Below are 17,319 nucleotides of genomic sequence, written 5' to 3'. Positions count from 1 at the left end.
AGATATATGATTCGTTAGTAAATAATGTTTCCGAGTTGCACAGATTTGGAAAAACGATTATGGTTCCATAACAATCACTGTTAAAGTGAAGGTATCCACCACTTGTTAGAAGAACATTCAGTCGTAAGTGACACTTACTCAAGCAGTCATTTATTTAATCAAAAGGCCATCAACTTGTATTCGATTGTGGAGTAGAATCTGTTGCAGAGATGTTCCGAGATAAAGTCTCTTTCATTGAGCTTCAAATAACCAATCATTTTTATGTTAATTATGAGAAAACATTCATCTCATTGTGGTAAAATCTACAGAAAATAAGCTCAGAGATTAAAGTTTATTGATTTATTTTCTTTTTTGTCCTACAATAGTTCAGGTCCCACAATCCTCATAAAATAACGAGTGTGTGTGTGTGTGTGTGTGTGTGTGTGTGTGTGTGTTATTATTGTTATCGTTAAGTATTGCTTAAGGAGAGTGCTAAAACACAATCAATTGTCTTGGCATTTCTTTCTGTCTTTTTTTTTTCCTTCGCAGAAACCTCTCAGATATTCACTGATCTTCCTGTCCACTTCTGCCCTGTTTTCCTCTGCCTGAGCGTTTGCTGAAATTTCTGTTTTCTGATATATATAGTGTGTGTGGTAGGAAATTTAATTAATTTGCATGACAAATAATTAATCAGAACTGCTCTCATTGGCATTCAACACAGTTTGGATCACCGAAAATTACCAATTACTGTAATGAGCAATTTGTTGCGGTAATGTGATATAAGGCTTGCACCAGTTTTCGTATCGTTTGTGTGTTGAGCATATATTTGTTGTGTTGGCGGTTTACACTCTGCACTGCCTAGCGCCAAGATATCACGCTCAAACGCATCGTACCTCGAATACAGAGGCAAGCATTTCATGAGCCAGTATTCCTACCTTAGCAATGGAACGAGAATAGGTGTCTTCTACTTTACAGTGGGGGTTCAGTCTGCTTGACGATGTTGCGTGCGAAGATAACTGAAGTGAAATGTCGACATTTTGTATGTATAGGGTGTTTATGTCCTATTTTTGGGGTGGCTGTTCGTCAGACAATAGATTAGATGTGCGTACTTCTAGAGTGTGGAAAGGGCAAATCGTGCTAGACCGAGAGAGAGACCATGACAATTATGTGACACTGAAGTTCACTGCAGAAAGAACAAATTATTGTTGAGCTTCCCGAGGGGAAGGCAGTATCAGCAGTTACCGTGCCAGAAAGCCAAGATAAGTGATCAAGTTAATAAGCGATCAGGTTGACGAAAGTAGAACGAACTTTGTGCCATGCAGTTCGATTTTTGGAACCATGGGAGAGGTGCCACTAAGGCTTAAACAGGTGTTCGAGGCACAAGGAGAATGAGGTATAAAGGCAGAAGCATATAGAGCTGAAACTGAAGCAGATGAACGTAGCGCAAAGGTAATAAACAGGAAAGCTAAAGCAGATAGATGAAAGGCTGAAACACATAGGAAGGACGGGAAGAAAGAAATGAAACAGTTCTGGGAAAAGATGACCAAACTGGAAAGGATAATCAGAATGCTGAAAAGCAAATAGAGAAAGTCTCTATCGCAGTGCAGAATGGTGTGGATAGGCTACTCCAGACTGCAACTACGATGGGGAAAGTAAAAAAGTGGGAAAGATCGAAGACATGAATAAAGAACTTGCACGAAGAATTCAAAATCTGGACGAATTCCCAGTTTAAAAAGCGACAGAACCAGTGCATTTCGTTGAAACTGAGGAATTTGCTTCGACAAACCGGGATACAGAAAATCTGAAAAAAGGAGCTGGGCGACTGCAAGTGGTAGATACATTTTTAACAGTATCTGAGAGAGTAAATATTTTTTGCTAGCATTAATGGTCAAATGGCGTGGCACTGTAGGGTAGAAAGAGAGAGACACTATTAGAAAAGCTAGTATTGCTTCAGCGTCCGTGTCCAAACATGAGAGCTCGTTTGACGAGAAGCATTTTTTCTTAGTAAGTGAATATTTACTCTACACTGTAGGCCATGACCAACACACAGAAACCTGTATATGAAAATTTAAAAATAGATTACCAAGCTTCTGGTCTATCTGAAGGAAGCTAGAACTTATTAGTATGTACTCACTTGAGTAGACGGTCACTGCTAGGGCGTTACCAACAACACAAAACTGCGCAATGATCGGTGAACTCGAGTCCGAAATAATGATGTTGCATTGGTTGGCGGTGGAACGGATCAGCGTATGGTTGAACTCCGCCCCTTTCACTGACGCATTTCCACTTCTAAGCCATATACTTCGATGAAATTATTAAGCGGGATCGACATTTTGTCATCCATATAACACTGCAGAGATGATCCAACTATTCATCAACTCAGTGCCAACAGAGGATAAACAATCGCTCATTGACATGGAAGACAACAACATGGAAGCATTCAGATTAATTCCCTGTGGCGAAGGCTCATTTGAGCCCGAAGCATGCGAACACGACTGTAGGGAAGCATAGTGATATCAATAGAGGCCAAGGTGTAGTAGTCAAAAGCCTTGGAAATTTGAGGAAAACATGTATCCAGATCATGAGATGTCAGGTAATGTCGGCACTGCCGAGTGAGCGAGAACCTAAAGCCGTGGAAATTATATAATTACAGGATTCTGCCTCTGGTCAAGACACCTAGTCATGACTCAAAACGGAGCAGATAACGAATATGATGAAAGTCAGAGATGACACGTTGGCTAAGATAGACAATGCCCAAGAGTTGGTGCGTCCTATCATAAATATAGGTAGTCAGAAGCTCTTGGCTCTGGTGAACATAGGTAGCATTATCTGTGCGTCTTCTGAAACTGTATTTCTCTGTCATACACTGTCAAAAGACAGAACAGAGGGCAGCTTTTGCTCTGTGAAGGACACGGCCGAGGGTAGCTGTACTTGGCAAAACGGTCGAAGAGAAGACGCAGGTGAGTCCGAGTTGCAAGTGCGAGGGTGTGACCCTCGTCATGAACTCCTACACCTGACCTCACATATTACCCTTGACGTGGAGTTCACGTGTCAGTACCTTCTATTTTGAGCCATGTCTTCTGACCGGTTTGATGCAGCACGCCACGAATTCCCCTCCTGGGCCAACCTCTTCATCTCAGAATTGCATTTGCAGCCTATGTCCTCAATTATTTCCTGGAAGCATTACAGTCCCTCAATTCCTCTACATCTTTACCCCCTAATGCTCCTTCTAGTACCATGGAAGTCATTCCGTGATGTCTTAACAGATGTCCTATCATCCTGCCCCTTCTCCTTGTCAATGTTTTCCCCATATTCCTATCCTCTCCGGTTCTGCCTAGAACCTCCTCATTCCGTACGGCATCAGGCCTCCTAATTTTCAACACTACATCTCAAATGCTTTGATTCTCTTCTGTTCCGGTTTTCTCATAGTTCATGTTACACAACCATACAAGGCTGTGCACCAAACGTACATTCTCAGACATTTCTTCCTCGAATTAAGGCCTAAGTTGGATACTAGTAGATTTCTGTTGGCCACAAATTCCCTTTCTGCTATTATTACTCTGCTTTTGTTGTCCTCCTTGTTCTTTCGTCATTCATTATCTTGCTCCCTAGGTTGCAGAATTCCTTAACTTCATCCATTTTGTGATCGTCAAACCTGATGTTAAGTTTCTCTCTGTTTTCATTGTTGCTACTTCTCATTACTTTCGTATTTCTTCATTTTACTCTCAGTCGATATTCTGTACTCATTATACCGTTCATTCCATTCAGTAGATCATGTAATTCTTCTATACTTTCACTCAGGATAGCAACGTCATCAGCGAATCGTTTCATTGATAGCCTCTCACCTTCAATTTTGATTCTGCTCCGGAACCTTTTTTCTATTTGCACCATTGCTTCTTCTATGTACGTATTGAACAGTTCGGGTGAAAGACTACGTCCCCGTCTTATACTCCGAGTACTTCGTTTTTGGTCATCTATTATTATTCTCCCTTTGCTCTTGTACATTTTGTATGTAACCTGTTTTTCCCTATAGCTTACCCCTATTTTTCTCAGAATTTCGAACATCTTGGGCCATTGTACATTGCTGAACGCTTTTTCCAGGTCGATAAATCCTATTAACGTGTCTTGATGTCACAATAATTGATGTGTGTAAAGATGAAATTTTCCTAGCTACAGTGGACAGAAAACCCACGCTTCACTTGAATCTAACAAAGGAGAGCAGTAATGACGTGCTGCTTCACGATTACACCGTGGCCACCAATGATGGAGCACTACAACGTGACTGTTGCCCCCCTCCCTCATGATAATGCTGGAGAGCGTACCATTGGTTCATTAGAGCAGGGGGAGATCCCCCTTGTCTTCGACAGTAATGTGTCGAAAATGAGGGATATCCTGGAAGAAAATTGGAAGCAGCTCAAAGTGATCTTGATCCAGCATGCTCATGTGTTCTGTGTAAATCTGGACTGTTTAAATATTTTAGATACAAGTTTAGAATAAAGGAGAACGATAAATATTTCAGACATGCAGTCTGCCACTCTTGTGTAAGAAGCAGGTGGAGAAACACGTAAAAGGATATGTTAGAACAAGGGCTAATAGAATGTTCAAGCAGCACTCGTAGCAGTTCCTTGCACATAGTCAAAAAGAAAGATTAGATTGGTTCTGAACTCGCATAAGTTGAAGACTCTCGATGAATTACGTAAACGATTCCATGGAAAAAGCATATTTTTAGTGGTCAATTTATGGGCGAGCCTCTAGCAAGTGGAATTCAAAACATTGGCCCTTTTTATTGACAGCTTTCAGCGTATATATATGCTCCCTAGACACAGCACCGGACGAGGAAGTTAAAAATTTCATCACAAAATGTAGATGACATTTTGTCTGCCACCATGAAATGGGAAGAAAATAATCGCTACTCGAGAAAGCTGTTGCAGGTATTGCAAAAGGCCAAATCTACTGTAAACCAAGAGAACTCCTGTTTTAGTAAATCAGGGATTTCTTTCCTGGGACATCGGGTTTCTGGGGACGCGATACGCCCAAATGAAGAGAAGATAACAGCAGTATCTGAGTTATCTACACCCATCACGAAAAAACATCTGCGGAGTCTGTAGGTTGTAGTAAACTGCTACAGAAGCTTTCTAGGCAGCGAGGAATTAGCGTCACCAAGACAGGTAAAAATACGCCCTGAAAGTGGGATCAAAAATCAAATGAAGAAGATTTGTTGTTTACGCAGTAGCGAATGCTGTAAAGTTGGAGTCGGACAAGTTATATCTCAGGAGGCAAAAGTATATGGAGTAATCGAACACATAACTATTGCATTCGGCAGTCGGGTGATCAGCAAAAGCGAACGCAATGTTTACGTCACACACCTTGAGGCATGGACAATTGTGTTCGCGATTAAGAAGTTTAGGTATTATTTTAGTGAACAACATAATAATAATGGCTCTGAGCACTATGGGACTTAACATCTGAGGTCATCAGTCCCCGAGAACTTAGAACTACTTAAACCTAACTAACCTAAGGACATCACACACATCCATGCCCGAGGCAGGATTCGAACCTGCGACCGTAGCGATCGCGCGGTTCCAGACTGAAGCGCCTAGAACCGCTCGGCCACTCTTGCTGGCAGTGAACAACAATAATAGAAAATACTGATCACAAGGCTCTAGAATTTTGATGACTGAGAAACTCACCCATGCACGTCTACATCGCTGGACGCTTTATTTGCAAGAATATTCATTTGAGATTAGTAACATTCCCGGTAAAGTCTAGCTCATGGCTGACGCCCTGTGGCGCTCGCCATTACGACTTTTGGAGGGTACGAAAGAGGAACGCAATGAGAATAAATTTGGTATCCTGTACCTCAAGGATGTGCCTTTCGACAACTACATTGAGGATTCCCTGCACCACATCGACAAAGAACAACACAACGATGAAGTACTGACGGAAATGAAGAAGATGAACAACAGGGGCATTTTTATATGGTGATAAGCGAAATACTGTTTCGGCTTGGGAATCACAATGATTCAGCTTGGTTGGTACCAGAGCATATGATAAATTAGTTAACGTAGTATATTCACCTAACTTAAGTACTTTAATGAAAGGCGAAATTTGTCAGCAAATTCGAGGAAACGGTTAACTTTAAAATTATGGACAGATGCGTGAGGAAGGTTCTGGCAGTCTGCATAAAGTGCCGGTAAGCAAAGCCGTCTTCCATAAAGGTTGCTGTTCCTTTCCCAACGATCGTTCCTCGAACAATGTGGGGCTATGTGGTTTTCGACCTCTGGGACGCAATTGTAAAGACAAGTGGGGGCCACAGGTAAGCACTCGTAGCAGTATAATTAGTCTTGAAATAAGTAACCCTCACGCCACTGAAAAAGGCTACTGGCAGCTCAGTAGCTGACTCATCCGAAACAGAGTTCGTAGGTGAAACGGAGGGTGCCAAACATGTTATCTACGACAACGGAAAAATGTTTGTTTAGAAGAGGTGGCAAGCGGCACTACGAAGGAGAAGGATTAAGGCTACACAGGGTGATTCAGCTGCCCCTACCGATCAGTTTCATGCAACCCGCCCTACGTCTGTATCAGGTTCAAAAATGGTTCAAAATGGTTCTGAGCACTATGGGACTCAACTGCTGAGGTCATTAGTCCCCTAGAACGTAGAACTAGTTAAACCCAACTAACCTAAGGACACCACAAACATCCATGCCCGAGGCAGGATTCGAACCTGCGACCGTAGCGGCAGCGCGGTTCCAGACTGTAGCGCCTAGAATCGCTCGGCCACTCCGGCCGGCTCTGTATCAGGACACTTATCCACACAGGCTACAGCCATGTAATCGATACGTTCCATCTCAGAGCATATTGCGCTGTTAGCAAACGGAATAGCACTGTAAAAAATACAAGGAAGGCTTGGCCTTGACTTACACGGTATTTTTGGGACGACATCTACCTTAATTTTCCCATGCCTACCCAAGTGTCTGCCACCTTTCTTGTGTAATTAGCTGCACAGTCATACAGGTTTTGGATGCATTTGTAAGTTCATTCCGTTTATAGTACTTCATCTTTCGTAAATTGTTCAGAAACGTTGCCTTATAAAGTGCGTTTCACCGTAGAGTACAACGAAATTAATAGGGGGTTTAAAAACGGGCAGTGTGGAAGTAACAATCATCCGGTATATAATCCTACCCATGTCGGTTTATGCGACCCCATATGAAAGAACAATATAGTAAGCCATTTCGCTCTGAAGATGTGAAGCAAATTGTCAAAACGTCGCATAATAACTGGTAAAGTACATGAAGACAGGTTAGACCTATTGTAACTTTCTTAAGGGAACTGCTTTCGCACATTAACGTGGTCAGTAAAATATTAACCCTTTAATTGGGCTGTATTGCGGAAAGCAGTTAACATCCACATTTTCCATTTTGATATCTCCTGTTTTTTTGTTTCTTAGCGATAGTGAAACACTCTTAATAAGGCAATGTTACTGAATTATTCACGAAAGATTAACTACTATAAACTGAATAAAATTACATAAGCCTCCAAAATCTGTATGACTACATGGCTAATTACATAAAGGTAGATTGGAGACGGATAAGTATGGAAGGAATGAGACAGAGTGTAGTCCAAAATTCCATGTAACTAATGGGCAGACCTCAATTGTATTTTTTACAGCTCTGAGGAGAAAATTATATATTTTACATGGTTGTCACCGGTCTTGATACTATGTATAGGTTGCATAAAATGAATCGGGGGTGGTGGAGGGGCAGCTGAATCATCTTGTAATACCGCAATATACCACCCACAAGTTCAAATGGTTCAAATGGCTCTGAGCACTATGGGACCCAACTGCTGTGGTCATAAGTCCCCTAGAACTTAGAACTACTTAAACCTAACTAACCTAAGGACATCACACACATCCATGCCCGAGGCAGGATTCGAACCTGCGACCGCAGCGGTCGTGCGGTTCCAGACTGTAGCGCCTTTAACCGCTCGGCCACTACGGCCGGCCACCCACAAGTGAATGGAGCCGTAAGTGAGATGAGAAAAGTGGGACAACCATCCCGTATCTATTGCAATAAGAGCCAAGGCACATGGGAAGATTATGTCTACGATTTCGAACGACACATGAATCAGCTTCTTCATGAATCAACCAAAAAGTCGCCAGCGCAGGTGATGATGAATGTGGATCCAGAGGACAGAATCAGAGAATTAGTTCCATTTCCACCTCAATTGACAGCGCAGCATTGGCAAATAGACGGGAATCCCATTGCGAAAACTAGGAAGGCTGTGCTGCAAAGGAAGATAAGTGAGAAGAATGTGTAACAGCTTTCCGTCTTCCCACAACAGCAGGTAGCGATGAAAAATCACCGCCTCTTCTGTTAAGTGAAGAACAAGAAACGAAAGTTTTCTTACTGTACTTGGGTCTTACCACATCAAAAATTTAGTCTTCACCAATGCCGTCGTTGTAGAGACTCTGCGCTATGAAGAAGGCGAAAGGGATTAACCGTTTTCCTACCTTAAACCTTTTGTACAGTAGATTCAGTTTTGTTCATACTCTGTAATCAGTTTGTATTTGCTTTCTTGTTATGTCATTTCTGTTTTATTTGTCTTAGGTTAAGTTATGCCTGTAGTTGTTTCGACTAGGGATTTTGCTTGTGTTTTGGGAGACTGTGTTTGTGTACCCGTAAACACACGAATGGTTATTATGATTCATACAAGTTTTTAGTCGAAGTTCGCTCATTGTTAGGAAGACAATTCAGGTTTCTGGCTGTTATAGATAGAATAGTGCAGTGGCGACCAACGAGAATTGTAGCCGATGTTTTCTTAGGGATGTCATACATATTTTGTTTCAGAACCTTCAAATGAACTGCTAGAGATTAGGAAATGCCATGTATCATTCTGTCACATTCTTATGTTCTCTGTATTTTCCCTTATGATTCCTTATTCTTTGATTTTAGATTGTCAGTCCCAAGTATGTCGAGGAACGTTTTGTTATTATGACAATTCAGAAGTTTTCTATTTATGGGAGGCTACTAATCTCTGCCACTGGTCATTAAAGTTCGGAAGGTTATGACCTGATTCATTAGTTGATGGTAGAGGGTGATATTGTAATAGCATATTGGGCCTTCCGCTGGCTGAAAGTTTCTGCCCCAAGGAAACAGCTATCTGTCTTTCCCGATATTCAGTTAAAGCCTCAAGAGTACTGAGCGCGTTAGACGAAATGCTTATATCAACATTATGTGTTTCTAAATGACATTTCTTGTCAGCCGCCATTTAAAGCCATAAGAGCACTGAGAGAGCTAGACGAGATGTTTATATCGAGATAACATGTGTATATCCTCTTGCTGTCACCCTAACGAATTATTTCGTAAATGCACCGAATCGATTTAATAGCACTTCCCCAACTAAGAACGTAGAAGTTGCAACCTGTGTTTGATGTTATGACGATGTAATTCAGAATGAGAGTATCAAACGTGTATTTAGATGTAATTTCTTGGGGGAAGAAACAGTTATTCGTCTTGCTTTTACTGAACGAAGAAATTAGACAATCTCTTTTTCATTTTGTATCTGACAGTGGGAATCGTTCCAATTCCACTTAAGACAAGTAATAGCACGATTCCAATTCCACTTAAGACTAAATGTTAAATATCAGCAGCGACTCAGGGGTTGGAAAGAAACACACAGGAAACTCTGAATGTTTCAGTCAGACTGCCCTGCTTGGTGGCAACAGCTGTCCCAGGGGGTAGGCTCGAGAAGAGAGGGCAGATAAGCCGAGCTTAGGGCTTACATGTGGCTAGTCTTTCACAAGATGGCAGTTCGCATGCCTCCTGTCGAGGCACTCCTCGACCACCTGTGGCCGCTTTCCACAGTTTGTGCGCCCCTTCCGGCATTCTCACCTTGAATGAAAGTTACCACACCGAGCTACCCAATTTTTGTTTAATTTTAACCCACGTAACTTCAAATGACACGACGAACCGTCTCGTTCTGCATATGGATTCAAACCCAGGTCAGGCAGACTAAGCAAAGATTTCGTGACTGAAGCAAACTGTCATTCCTGATTAGGCATACAGAGAGTGATATACTTCGATTTTAGACAGTATCAATTAGCAAATATCAACTTTAAATTGCATAACACAAACATTTTTAACGGACGCGAATTCCTCCCCAGCATCTCTTGTCCCTGTTAACGAACTGCGAGAGATGTTAAATATTGCTTCTTCACAAGTAACTTACTTGAAATGCCGTGAAGTAAAGCTTTGTGTTGGACAGGGATTCGAACCCAGAACCTAATCGGATTGATATCGAAACACAACCAACTGTGACATATCGGATATCCTAGCCAGTAGCTAGATGTTTTAACTGAAATGGCGAGAAGAAACATTAATTTTTTCCTTCCCAGGACTCCAGCCCGGCACCTATCGCTGTTATATTCTAGAGAAAACGAACGTTAAATATGGGTTTCTTGCACCAGCAGCGACATGTGAGCATGTTTCAACTAGAAATAATATGACGAAGAGTTCAGTGCTCACTGGGAATAGAGCCCCACACATATCGTTGTTGACTAAACACAAAGAGACGTCAGCTACCGAATTTTTCTCCACCAGCAGGTCGGAATAACATCTTGAACTTACAGTGATCTCGCAAATAGTTCTTTGTCCCACTGGGAGTCAAAAACGTCAGATATCTTTAGTGTTGGCAACAAATGAAAAAACATTAAAAATCAAAATTAGTATCTGTTGTGACTTGGCAAGACAGCCAAGCCACTATGAGAGGAAGGCACGCGTTTAAGCTCACGCAGGCTGGCGTGAGATCTGGAACAGTTAAAGGAATAGAGACTAGCAAAAAAGGTACGTAGCTTCTGGAATACTTAACTTTAATCCATAATTGGTGAACCTCGGTCTGACGGTACATGCATCACAAGATAAATAGCAAATGATAATGGAGCCTTCCTAGGTCGTAGCAAATGACGTACCTGAAAGCTATGCTAACTATCGTCTCGGCAAATGAGAGCGTAATTTGTCAGTGAACCATCGCTAGCAAAGTCGACTGTACAACTGGGGCGAGTGCTAGGAAGTCTCTCTAGACCTGCCGTGTGGCGGCGCTCGGTCTGCAATCACTGACAGTGGCGACCCTCGGGTCCGACGTATACTACCGGACCGCGGCCGATTTAAAGGCTACCACCTAGCAAGTGTGGTGTCTGGAGGTGACACCACAGTATCCACCAGCAGATAGGTGTTCTCATGCTAGAGCTTGATAATACATAATGAAATCTTTAGTTCCGGGCCAGGATTCGAACCCATTCACACGTAATATGTGGAGATGTTGAGTAATCTGCAGTTTTGAACAAACAACAAATTGTAGCCGAGCTGTATTGCCACGATGGGATCAAATTCCGAGTTAAGGGCGGTCTGAGTTGCATTCTCAGTTCAGAACCAATTTTATCGACATACAAAATCTCAGATAAAAGATGGAATAAGTGTCCTGGACTCTACATAGCGTTTGTTTCGTCACTAGGAATAAATAACTAGTATAAGAAAGGTTACTGGTGATAGAGTTTCTACATGTCGCCACTCCATACTTTATTGTGGCTCAACCTAACGTCTACTTGGCCGAGAAGGAATATCATATTTAATGTGAATTTCAGACCACACTGCCATTATATCTTCTTCACTTGATGTAGTCAGAAGAGAATGGAAGCTTTCTCTCCCTATCTAAAAACATTGACAGAAGTGGGAATGGAACCCAGATCATAGATATAAGAACCTACCACCAGTCCAACAGACCACCAAACCCTCTTTTCTGTGACTCATTTTTCTATTGTAACGCCGTTGCGCCACACCGGATGAGAATTCTGACACACAGGCTCCCTGTAGTAAGTTGCAGCATGTTCAGTAAATTCATTTACTTTGTTGACCAAACCACCATGATCTAGCTGCCTCGGCTACCCAGTGTATACATTCGACTCTATTTTGTAATCACCGAAATAAAATCACGTAACTGCCACCTACACAGAACTGCCAACAGTGTAGGAAGTGTTCCTTTCCACTTGAGCTATTCTATTGTACTATCTGTTTGTAAAAAACGTCGTGCAGCACAAAAGAAAATCTTTAACTGTTTCTCTCATCGTCACAAGTCTAGACCCGGCCATTTGCATTATCTTGTAGCGCTTTGGTATGCAGAAGTTCTGGAGGAATTGTTGTTCAGCTCTGGAGATGCTGGAGCTATGTGTCAGCTGGTAGCGTAATGGTAAGTGCCCTGCACCTTAGATAAGATATCCCGAGTTCGAAAAATTTACTACTATATTTTTTTAAAAGGCAACTCTGCTGTCTGCTGAAGTTACCAATCTAATGGAACTTTAAACATAATTCCCTTCACTTCTCAACCCAAAATAGTCGCATGTGGAAAAAGGGCTAACGTCTGTGACATTTTGTTCTTTTCAGGTTTAATAGACAGCCAGGCAGCAGATGCATCTCGAAGCTTTTGTGTTATGTATGGGGAGAGCGCATCGTGCCCAAATACGTCAGAAAAGTGTTTTCTACATTAGCTGTCGTGTGGTAGTGGCATTTTATTCTTCTTCAAACATTGTTTGACAGCTTTAACTCAGAATAAGTTTTCTACATGCATGTAATCAATAAACTGCATGTGCATCATCAGACTGTTATAGATAACATCAGAGAATTCGCATATATCGTTGATGATTAATGTCAGTCTCATGTTTACTATTGTTTCAACAACACTAAAGGAAACCTTACGAAAACTGTGCACTGTATTATAAGAAATGAAATAAAACTACCCACGATAACCTTACGGCGAAAGTCTGTCTAAATAAAACTGAGTATCTGTACACAAGCATGCCTCTATCGACACGAATTAGTAAAATACTACTCACTTAGATTTTGATTGGCTCTGTGTTTAATTGGTATGCTGTGTCATACTCAAGAGGTATGCAAATGTGGCATTTCATAAATATAGTTATGTGTTTCTAGAAACCCAAAATTTGCTTGTCTGCAGCGGGAAGAGGCGTTACCTGTTGTGCAGCATTGTAAGTTTTTCAACATTGCACTATGAGCTGAAAGCGTTTTCTTGCGATTTCCTTATTGATGTTTGATCTGACTGCTTGTAGCTCTTTCACAGAAGGTGTAAAAACGTTGAAGTCAGTGAGACTGGAGCTGCGAACCATAACAAGCTTTTTCACAAGTCAGCACGTTACCACAGAGCTGGCGAACAGGTATGTGTGTGTGAGAGCTTCCTCTTACGAGGCCAATAGTGGCTAGAACTCATAAACCGCTATTTAAACGACGAGATTAGTTGCGATATCCACCTGCAACGACTTTCCTGGGCTGAAAACCGTAAGTTTACAATCTTTTGTTACACCTCAAGCGATAATAACTAAGATTATTCAATGGAAATGACAGGTAAAATCAAGTTAACTTTGAGGCTTAATTCCGTCCACACAAGGAAGTAACTCGTCGATCACAGAGTTGCCAAACATACGTTGCCTTGTTGCCAAATCTCAGTTACAGTACCAGCAGGAAGAAGACGAACCGATGTGATCCTACAGCGGGCTGGTAAGTGACCATAGCTGGTGTCTCCAAGTCGCAGCTGCTACGGCCTGGAATACGTAATGCGACTGATTCGCATTTCTATAACTAGGGTGATGGACTGAAACGTAGTTACTAAAAATACTCAGAATTGACTGCAAACTGAGCATCATAAATCAGTAACTCTCATAGTTGTTTCTATATTTCTTTCGATAGTGTACACAAAACTAAGAAACTCATTCACAGGCGTTTCGTGCCTCACCGATAGTCGACAACAACAAACAAATAAAAATAATAAAATAATGTGTGTGTGTGTGTGTGTGTGTGTGTGTGTGTGTGTGTGACAGAGAGAGTGTCTGTGTGTGCGTGTGAGAGAGAGACAGAGAGAGAGAGGAAGAGAGGGAGAGAGAGAGAGAAATAAAAAAGAATGAGAGAGAGAGAGAGAGAGAGAGAGAGAGAGAGCGTGTGTAAAAAATTGTTGTAAAGAAATTGAATCATGATATGTAAAGAAATCTTTCATTTAAAATTACACGTTCCGCATCATTACGAAATGTCGTATTCATGATCTATGGAACAAGAATTAATCTAATGTAATCCAATCACATCATATTGATGACTAGCCATAAAGAGTCATGAATTACCGAAATTTTTGCCAATACCAGTAACCAAATCTAAACTTGAAAATAAAAGACGACAGTTTTTGTAATAAACCGGGACCACTATCAAGACCCTTTCATCTCTGTTAGCTAACCACGAAAGATGTCTGATATACCTCCATTCTGAAGTAACAAAGTGTGCATGCTGTTGTGGACTGGCAAGACAGCCAATCCACAGTGACGGGTAGCCGAAAGGCGCGCGTTTAGCTCACGCAGGCTGGCGTGAGGTCTGGAACAGTTAAAGGAGTTGAGTCTAGTAAAATAAGTACGTAACTTCGGGAATACTTAACTTTAATCTATAATTGGTGAACATCGGTCTGACGGTACATGCATCACAAGATAAATAGCAAATGATAATGGCGCCTTGCTAGGTCGTAGCAAATGACGTACCTGAAGGCTATGCTAACTATCATCTCGGCGAATGAGAGCGTAATTTGTCAGTGAACCATCGCTAGCAAAGTCGGCTGTACAACTGGGGCGAGTGCTAGGAAGTCTCTCTAGACCTGCCGTGTGGCGGCGCTCGGTCTGAAATCACTGACAGTGGCGACACGCGTGTCCGACGTATACTACCGGACCGCGGCCGATTTAAAGGCTACCACCTAGCAAGTGTGGTGTCTGGCGGTGACACCACACATGCATTTAAAGATGAAGTGCAAGATGTGAAGTTATGTGACGGAGATACGAACCCAACACGTAATCGGATTGTTAACTAAGAGAAATAAAATGTTACGTATCGGTTTTTCTTACGAGCTGCTAGGTGTTTGAATCTAACATAAGGAAATAAAGTTTTGTGGCTAAGCGACAATCGAACTGCACACCTACGGTGCATCCACGAATATAGCGTAAGTATCAGTTGCTTACTCACCAACAGTAAGATGTGTGCGTGTTTGACCAGAAATAACGACACCTACTGCGATTGTTGGTAACACGTGAACAGACATTAAAAATACACGTTAATTTTCACTAGCAGGTGGGTGTGCACTTGATAGGGCTTGAAATGAAATTATGAATATTTTTGTACTGGATCCTTTGGAGGAGACCTAGAGAAGATTGCAGCCTTGAGAAAAAGGAACGAAATGATTGAACTATACTGTTCTGAGAGATTCAGATCGTCGAAAGAGGAGATACAAATTCGAATCACAGTCCAGCACCAAATTTTTCAACGTCTCTAGTTCAATCAAGCACAAGTAAAATAAGAGATCTGTTACTTTAAATGGCTATCGGTTCATCAAATAAAATAAAATTTTCTAATGTATGTGAGTTTACTGGCGACTGTATTTCTGTTTCCGATGACTTCCGCTATGTCATTTCCCAACGTAAAGCGGCTCTGCCCAGTTGGTAACGAAGGAACGTGATGTTTAATGCGGATTATGGATTATAACTTCTTTCTCTTGAGGTTACCAGAGGTAAAATAAATCTGTTTCTGCCTCTTAAAAGTAAATTCCTGAACCCACGCAGTGCACCTGTGATAATTCGTTCCACCAGACCATTGTGGCCACATTTCGCAGCCTCAAGAGTGTGCTGAAACGGAGGATGTGCTCAGCTTACAAAATTAGTCACGGTGGAAAAAATGCGAGTCTATTAAATAGTTAAGGAGAAGTAAGCTTCTGACGCGGAGATTATGCTATTCTCATGTCAGCAGGATGTAAAGACTCTTCTAGGCATCATAGGCTGGAAGTAAAGCCATTTTGAATTTTCACAAATTGAGAAAATTTCTTAGTTCGAGAAAATCCACTATGAAGTGTGAAGTTACCGGATAATTCGATTATTACCGTCATTATTACCATCGTTTTATTCATACCGCTGCTGGAACACACGTGCTTGCCTTTTGGTCAATATAGAAGTAGTTTCTCAAGAACAGGTTCTTTCCCTGTCTACGGAATCATTTTCATATTAATATCAAACATCAGCAATTACTCGTAGATTACATTAAAACTAAAGTAATTGATGAAGACTTTACTTGATAGCAAAAACGTGCTGCCTTTCTTCATTTACTTGCGCCTAGAAATGGCTGTCGAGTACTGCCAAATCAAAAGGCAAGAGATCTTACTGCCTTCCGATATACGTCGCTGTCAGTTCTTCCAGACGATTTGATCGACATGACCTGTTTCAAGTTGTGTATGACAGACAAGGTTTTAGAAAATCAATTGTTTTCCTTTGAAATAAACAGATATATTTTCAGTCTAAGCTATCCAAGCGCAACATTTTCGCAATATTAGTTCAAATTGAATATTCGCTTCTATAATGTAGGAAAGTATTTCACAGTTGCAAAACTCGTATCCGACTCATTGACCTTACACTTCCCCATGTCGCACCCATCGTGGATTTTCCGTTGCCCAATAGTGCATATTATGCCGGTTTACGTTACCGCTGTTGGTGAATGACGCTTCGTCGCTAAACAGAACGCGTGCAAAAAGTCTGTCATCGTTACGTAATTTCTCTTGTTCACTGTGGCTCAACTGTACACGACGTTCAAAGTCGTCGCCATGCAATTCCTGGTGCATATAAATATGGTACGGGTGCAATCGATGTTGATGTAGCATTCTCAAATGGTTCAAATGGCTCTGAGCACTATGCGACTTAACTTCTGAGGTCATCAGTCGCCTAGAACTTAGAACTAATTAAACCTAACTAACCTAAGGACATCACACACATCCATGGCCAAGGCAGGATTCGAACCTGCGACCGCAGCGGTCGCTCGGCTCTAGACTGTAGCGCCTAGAACCGCACGGCCACTCCGGCCGGCTGTAACATTCTCCACACCGACGTTTTTGAGATTCCCGTTTCTCGCGCAATTTGTCAGCTACTGATGCGCGGATTAGCCACGACATCAGCTAAAACACCTACTTGGGCATCATCATTTGTTGCAGGTCGTGGTTGGCGTTTCACATGTGGCTGAACACTTCCTGTTTCCTTAAATAACGTAACTATCCTGCGAACGGTCTTGACACTTGAATGATGTCGTCCAGGATACCGAGCAGCATACATAGCATACATAGCATTTTGATCACAGTAGCCATACATCAACACGTTATCGACCTTTCCCGCAATTGGTAAACGGTCCATTTTAACACGGGTAATGTATCACGAAACAAATACCGTCCGCAACGGCGGAATGTTACGTGATACCACGTACTTATACGTTT

This window comes from Schistocerca piceifrons, chromosome 4, assembly GCF_021461385.2.
Source record: "Schistocerca piceifrons isolate TAMUIC-IGC-003096 chromosome 4, iqSchPice1.1, whole genome shotgun sequence".
In the NCBI taxonomy this organism is placed as follows: domain Eukaryota; kingdom Metazoa; phylum Arthropoda; class Insecta; order Orthoptera; family Acrididae; genus Schistocerca; species Schistocerca piceifrons.
Note: the sequence above shows the minus strand (reverse complement) of the source record.